Source organism: Adiantum capillus-veneris, chromosome 9 (genome assembly GCF_014529385.1).
Source record: "Adiantum capillus-veneris isolate H3 chromosome 9, ASM1452938v2, whole genome shotgun sequence".
Classification (NCBI taxonomy): domain Eukaryota; kingdom Viridiplantae; phylum Streptophyta; class Polypodiopsida; order Polypodiales; family Pteridaceae; genus Adiantum; species Adiantum capillus-veneris.
The window spans coordinates 137,000,162-137,005,303 of NC_140939.1; the positions used below are offsets into that span (position 1 = coordinate 137,000,162).

Sequence of the window (5,142 nt, forward strand, 5' to 3'; positions counted from 1 at the left end):
TGCACCACACTGAATTTGGTGTGAACTCAACATGAACAAAGTGTGATCTTGGTGTGAACTACAGAAGGTCTACACACCATACCAAATTTGGTGCAAATAAAGTGTAAACTTGTCGGCGACGTTGTGATCTATAAACTTACCCCACACACACACACTTTCATGAAGGACACCTTTCATCAAGGATACGTTAGTCTCCGTTTACCAATTCCGCTGCTGAAAATTGAAAAGACGAGAGTGACTTCTGCCAACGGTGGAAGACTTACGGCGTATGTGCGCGCGCCGCCTTGGCAAGGGGAAAAAAAAACACACATACACACACACATACAGACTTACAGAGACGCACATATATATATATATATATATATATATATATATATATAAATATATATATATATATATATATATATATATAAAAGAGAGAGAGAGAGAGAGAGAGAGAATGCATCATGGCAACCCTCAAGAAGCTCAGAGTCTGCAGAATGATGGGTTCTCACACTCAGCACAAGGAGTCGATGTACTACACATCAGTCATGATCTTCCCCCTCAGGAAGCCATTGCATACATTCGAAATTTCTTTGAACAAGACGATCAAGATGCCTCCCTGTCAAGTTTTGGCGAATTGTTTGCCTTTCATACTAAGGCCTCTGAATTTGCTGCCATCTTGAAGGAAGACTCTCCTGCTTTAAGCTTGAATTGGAGCTCCCACATTCACTCTCGACAGCAGGCTCTGCTCCCACAACCTCAAGAAGATGTGAGCACCCTTGAAAGCTTGACCAAATGTTCGATAGAGCTTGTGGGGAAAGGCATGCGCAATAGTTTTCTACTTTTGAATAGCTTGAAGAGCTCCCACAGTCTCAATTGCATGCCAAGCAAGGTCCTTGATGTGGGGCCCTTCAGACGTCTGCTTAGTCGACCATCAATATTTACATGAGAGAGAAGGAGACGAGGTTTCTAATGCCGTCAAGTATGCCAATGGCAGCATCAAGCACGATGAGGCCCAAAGGATAGGAAGTGCTTTGAAACCACGGAAGGATTTGAGCATTGGCAAGCCAAGATTTCATAAGTATGCGGACATGAGCATCAGCAATCTAAGACATTATGGGGAATATGTTAACATCAAGATTGACAATCCTATGTATATTTACCTGAATGCCATGCTTTTGCAATGTGCTTATGCAGTTGGCTTGAATGACACAAATGCAGCCAAGGCCATAGCATGGAAAGTGAAGCAGCAAATGTCACCTGATGGGACTGCTGCAGAGTGTCTTGCGCATTACTTTGTGAAGGCTTTGTATGCGAGGTTTGCAGGCACAGGTTGGTCATTGTACAGGGGACATTTACTTCAACAGCGCCCATCGTCCACAGAGATCTTGGAGGCCCAAATGAAGTACATGTCAAGCTGCCCATTTACCCAAGCGTCTCATCTTTTTTCGAATGAGACAATATTGAGGGTTGCAAAGGGAGCGTCAACATTGGTCATCATGGAGCATCAATTTTCTGGCATTCAGTACCCATTACTCTTCGAAAAGCTGGCTGGACTTGCCTGGAGGGCCACCAAAGGTATGGAGAGTGAGCTTCCTTTGAACATTATCTGTGTATGCTGAGGAGCCTGTAACATGTATCATGGTTGGGCAAGGGTCATGTTGGCTAAAATGTGCACGAGAAGTGATTCCTCAGGCTTGAAAGAGTCACTCACTTGCGAGGAAATGTTCCCGTCTTCATGAGAGTCCAATGAACTGGAAGTTTCAACCTTGTGGCCTTTTTAGCTGACGAGGGGCACTATCGGGCTCTCTAAGTGTCTTGTGGATGACCTCACCTTGAGTTCAGAGCTTGCACTCTATAATATATTTATTAGATTGATTATCAGGAAATGCAAATATTTGTGTGTGGGTATGTGCGTACATATACTATATGTATAGGACATGGCATTATCAATGGAAATATAAATATCTCTGTGTGGGTGTGTCTGTCCATGTCAAGGTTGTGATTCTTTTGCTTGTGTATATTCATTTGTTTGTCTGCAGGTTCAGCTAATTGCACTTGTGATCCCACATTACTCAATGCCCCGTGCCCAAACTGATGCGATTTTTGCGGCAGTGGAGGAAACTGGCCAAAGATTAGCAAAGTGTGCAGCATTGATGAAGGTTCCCTTCCATTTTACTCCATGGGTTGGGATGCCGGGGAAGAAACACTGGCAAGATTTTGTGAGCACAAAGAGGCTTCCAGGGGAGGTATTTGTGGCTATATCTACATCCTTTTTGCGGTTTGTGATGGACGGCATATTGGATCCACAATTTGTCAAGCTAGAGAGCTTTAAGAACTTATGTGGCACCTGCCCGGATGTGTTCATAAAGGGTGTTGTGTCTGGTGCCTACAATACTCCCTTCTACTCAGCTCGCTTCAAGGAAGCTCTCTTTCACTTTACCTGCGTTTTTGACATACTTGACACGTTCATCGGAAGGAAGAATCAAGATAGGTTGGTTTTTGAGAGTGAGGTTTTAGGCAAGGCCATTGTGAATGTAGTGGCATGCGAAGGTTTGCTAGTGTCGGCGCGCGTGGAGAAGTACTAGCAGTGGTGGCAGGCAGTTTTAGAAGAAGCTGGTCTGCAGCAGCTTGATTTGAATGCAAACACCAGATATCAAGTGGAAGGGTTGCTTAAAAGCTGGCACAAGGACTACATGGTTGTAGAAGACCGGAAGCATCTCTTACTCGGGTGGAGAGGCCGCACTTTGTATGCCTTGTCTACATGGAGATCACCAGCCTCATCATGTGCAACGCCAAGTTAGCTCATTTTTGCTAGATGCAACCCAAGTCATATTCTTTGCCATATAATGCTCATCAACTTTAAGATGCATATTAGTTCATTTGTATTTGACATAGTGGGAAAAGAACTTGCTCCAATATCGTGAAGAAAGTTTATTTTTGATAGTGCTTACTACCGGCCGCTAGAAAAATTGGGAAGTTGCTTGAATGGTTTTCTCAAGGTCTAGAGTCCAAGTGCCCGTAAATCTATCTGAAGAGCTTGGGAAGGTGTGTGTGTGTGGGGGGGGGGATTGTGTGCCATGTCAAGGAAAATTAATATCATGAAAAACAAAAAACGTATTATTAAATTTAAGCTTCTACTTTGGAGCGAGGAGGCACACAGACAATTCATGTTGTCCCCTTTCAAAACTAGTTTTTGAATTTTTACTAGAGACCACAAGTGCAACGGGAGCATTTATTAAAGTTCAAGCATCTCAAGTGAATAGCCCAAAGGAGCTAGTTTGGTTGGTTGAGTACTCGTCCTCTGTGATGTGGGTCATGGGTTCCAAGCGACCCTGGTAGCGCTCACGAACAATTTGCACAGGAAAGTGTGATTTGCTACAACAAACAAAAAAGGTTTAAGCATCTCAAGTCCGGGGCATCCATAAGGAAATATGTAAGATAACACGTGCAAACAAAATAAGGCATTTTTAATTAGGTACATTTATAAAAAAATGTACTTACATAAAGGGTTTTTTAATTGAGAAAGTGAAATTTTTCATACATAAGAGCTAGTTTTTTTTACAAAAATGCATACATAAGGGATACATATAATACTTTAAAATATACAGGTAAGAGATTATTTAAATACCTTTTGTTTGCACGTGCTTTATGCAATTTTTACATAGTGAACTCCCCGGGATCTCAAGTGAACAACGCAATGTGTTCTTGTTTAATTAATTGTCTTTAAGTATTAATTTTACTTATTTGACATGTTTTTGGATAGGGCAATTTGTTGTGAGGGGTATTTAAGCCCCCACACTATTATATAAGCCTGCCTTGAGTTCCCATTGTACTCAATCATTAATTCATTTTCGAGTCGGTTGGTTCAACAACACACTCTCTCTCTCTCTCTCTCTTTCTCTCTCGCGTGCATTTTCTCCCATTGCTCTATGCTTCCTCATCGTTGACTTCGTCATGGCATTAGAGCTCAAGGGGAGAGAAGATGCCTATCTCAAAGAAGAAGGAGATCTTACTACCTTAGCATTTTGTGGTTTCGAAGTAATTCTTAAAGTTTTACTAGACCATACAAGTAGAGAGGGAGCATTTGTTAAAGTTTAAGCATCTCCCTGTATCTTGGGTTGGAGGGCTCCGCTGTGAACCCCCTCAAGATCATGTATATTCTATATTTTTGTGCTAGTGGCATCCTTGATTTTTTTTTGTTCATGGCTCGAGTTGAGCGTGGCGTTGATGTAGTGGTTTTTTACTAATATAACCTTTGGCAATTTGTTGTGGGGGATACTTAAGACCCTAGGATAATATATAAGTGCACCCTGAGCCCTTATTGTACTCAATCATTAATTCACCGCCCAATTGGTTGGTTCAACAACTCTCTCTCTCTCTCTCTCTCTCTCTCTCTCTCTCTCTCTCTCTCTCACACACACACACACACACACACACACACACACACACACACACATTTTCTCCCATTGCTCTATGCTTCCGCATTGTTGACTTTGTCATGGTATGAGAGCTCGATGGGAGAGAAGCTGCACTTATCAAAGAAGAAGGAGATCTCATTACCTTAGTGTTTCATGGTTTTGGAGTAGCGTTTTAAAACGCTCGGAGCAAGAATTTTCAACAACAGCTAGCACCATGGGGCAACGTTTCGAAATGCTAGCGCACCTTGAGGCAACTTTCATAGCACTAGGCGGTTTGTCCCTTTGTGTACATTTTGAAATGTTGGTGACAAGCACCACTCACATGTGGCCGCACTATTTGAGACCCAGTACCCCCCCCCCCCCCCCCCCCGCTCTTGATAGCGTTTTGAAATGCAACGGGAACTTACAACAATTTTGGCAATGATCATGCGTACTTAAGCTAGTGTTTTGAGAGGCATGGCACACTGCCTAAAGTTTTGGCCAATCATTTAGGAATCTGTGTTTTGAAACTCCCAACCGTTTGGCAAGTTATTTGGTGCCTGCAATTTGATATGTTTTGGCAATGGCTTTGAACGGGCAGAGTGGTGGCCTCTCACGATAGCATCCATGAAGATTCAATATCAAACATTGGCTATGGAGCTAGAAGGCAGTAGTTGGCTTTGGTTTGGAGCCAAGGGTAAATCACATGTTGTGTGTTGCTCTATAGATATACACATTCCTCTACATAGATATGACCTTA

The 5,142-nt window shown here is 42.5% G+C and overlaps 1 pseudogene across 1 annotated transcript; it reads left to right on the forward strand.

Annotated features, from left to right (window-relative positions):
* Nucleotides 1–439: 439 nt before the first annotated feature.
* LOC147451234 (scarecrow-like protein 14) lies at nt 440–2,901 on the forward strand (annotated as a pseudogene). Its single transcript, XR_015189318.1, has 2 exons — nt 440–1,560; nt 2,025–2,901. The product of XR_015189318.1 is annotated as a scarecrow-like protein 14 (transcript).
* Nucleotides 2,902–5,142: the final 2,241 nt, after the last annotated feature.